This window comes from Brassica oleracea, chromosome C3 (assembly GCF_000695525.1).
Source record: "Brassica oleracea var. oleracea cultivar TO1000 chromosome C3, BOL, whole genome shotgun sequence".
NCBI classification, from domain to species: domain Eukaryota; kingdom Viridiplantae; phylum Streptophyta; class Magnoliopsida; order Brassicales; family Brassicaceae; genus Brassica; species Brassica oleracea.
Window position 1 is genome coordinate 34,331,477 of NC_027750.1, and position 2,646 is coordinate 34,334,122.

The window sequence follows — 2,646 nt, forward strand, 5'->3', positions numbered from 1 at the left end:
GGCGCTTTTCATTGATATAAAGTGTCATTCTCGATAGAGGCCAAAGCTTTTTTTTGCTCTCTTTCTATGGATTCTAAGAAAAGAGATTCTTAAACCCACGTGTTCTTTCATTATGTCACGCTTGTTTTCTTCACTTCAGTTGTGCAACTCGTATCGGCTTTTGTTTTGTCAGTGTACCACTTGTAAAATTGTAAGTAATTAATTATATAAGGAGTGTTCAGAAAAAAAAAATTATATAAGGAACTTTCTCAACCTTCATAAGTAATAAATTCTCCCTGTTTCCTGTAACATGATTTTTTTTAGAGAAATTAGGCTCTATATGCATGCACAGAGTCAAAATTAGGTGAATACCCATTCACTGTTACTAACACTGTTAGATAATTTAAATCCCAAAACTAACTCTAGTAACCTAAATACCTATTAGATTCTCTCTATGATTTGGGGTCGTTTATCTTTTATAATTATAAACACACGTAACATAGTAGCTATTCCTCTTTGTTTCCTTCATATTCAAACAAGAATCAAAACACAAAATTTGAACTTTCACTGTTCTTTTAGTGTACAACACCTGTAGTGTGTCTTCGATCTATCTCCAAGGTCTGAAATGTTCTAGCGTTTCTCTCTTATAAAAGGCTTATGGAGCTGTGTTTCTATTCGTTTTACCAATGGGGAATTTCTTGTTTAGTACAATGTTTTGTATCCCTATGTACTCCAAACTTTTTCACCTCTCGTTCTTCTTTGATCCGCATTTGAGTTGAACTATAACTTTTTCAACGCCTACGTCTCACTGGATCCGTTACCGATTTCCCTTTCTCACAATGCCACCTCCTTCAGAGCAATCTTCAACATCTACAGACAATTTAGTCACTAACATTTTTTTATCGTCTAACTTTAAACAGATGTATTGAATACATTACCACTTACATATCATTGGTATAATTAAGTAGTAAATTTAGACGCTAATGTTATTTATAACATCTAATATTAGACGATAACATTCTATATTACTTGTCCGAATCTGCTGCGCGGTTTTAGCAGAGAATCTGAAAAAAAATTAGGATCACTACAAGAAATATCAGCATTAGTAGCGTCGAGAATGTACTACCATATCGTTTTCGTAGCGTTTCCATGAACGCCGTGACAGCCGCAGCTATAATAGACCCCCCACTTATTATAGCGTTTTTCGTGTGCTATAATAAATAGATATATTATAGCGTTTATCGTCAGCTATAGATTAATTTTCTATAACATTTGATTCTTGTTATGATATAATTTTTCATAGCTTATTTTTAGTGTTATAAAATATTTTATAATGATGTAGATATAATGCTATAATTATAAATTAATTAATAAAAAATAAATAAATTAGTTGATGAAAATTAATTAAATTAATTGATTAAAATTAACTAATTAAAATTAATTAATTAAAATAATTGATTAGAATTAAATCAAAACTCAATTTACAAATAAAATTTTAATTTTATTTATTAATTATAATCTTTTTACAAATAAAATCAGTTTACACATTAAACCAAAACAACATTAAACCAAAATTGGTTTAATTGTAAACCAAAAAAATTAAACCTAGAAATCCCTAACTCTTTGCCCCTCAGCCTCCTTTGCCGTAGAGCTCCCACCTCTGCCAGCTCCCACCTCTGCCACCTTTACCGGCTCCTTCACAATCGACTCCAGCACGTTCCGACTCTACTCCCTCTTCGACTCCGGCGCGTTCCGACTCTGGCAGGATATCTCCTTGGAATGGCATCGAGACAAAGACAAAGACTTTCTATGAGAATACCACCTTCACACCACGCTTGACGGGAGACATTGCTATGTCCCACCACTGCTTCTCCTTCCCTGCTTCTTAATAAATCAGTACACAAAACAAAAATTAATCACACATTTATAAGAACATGATGAGAACGTGAAGTTGAAATGTGTGGTGGTGAGGAGGTGAATACACACGGCAACAACAACGGTGGTGGTACAATAAACCCTAATCTCATGAACCAAACCGGATCCCTTGGACGTAATCCCTACCTCAAGGAAGATTATCATCAACAACAACATGATGATTCGAGAGATCTCGAAAAAAAAGAGAATGAAGAGGATTTGATTCCTCATAACAGAGATGGAGGGTATAGATTAAAAGTTATGAAAATTTGTGAGAGAATCAAAAGAAGAATCGTAAGAGAAGGAGAAATGATTTTTTTGTAGATCTAGAAAGAAAAATGAAAGATTCGCAGAGAATATTGTAAGAGAGAGAAAAGTGTTTCATCTTTGTGCATTTTTGTCCATTGGATTCACTTCTATCGACGACTGTTATTTTATAAGGCTTGATCCTCGCACTTAAACGTGACTGGCCGATATGTGTTGACCAATCAGATTGTTTTGTTGTTGTTTTTTTATTCTTTTTTTCTTGGAACACCATTTTTTCCTTTTCTATTTTGTGTGTTTAATATATAGAATATTTATGATAAAATTTTGAGAAAAAAATAAGATTTAGATTTCACAATTTAAATGTTAAAAATTAATCTTTAGAATTAAATTTATAGTTTTAAATTTTAAATTTTAAACTTTGTTATTGATATTGAGGTATATGAAATAGAGTTTAGGGTTTAAGTTGAAAATCAGAAATTAAAGTTT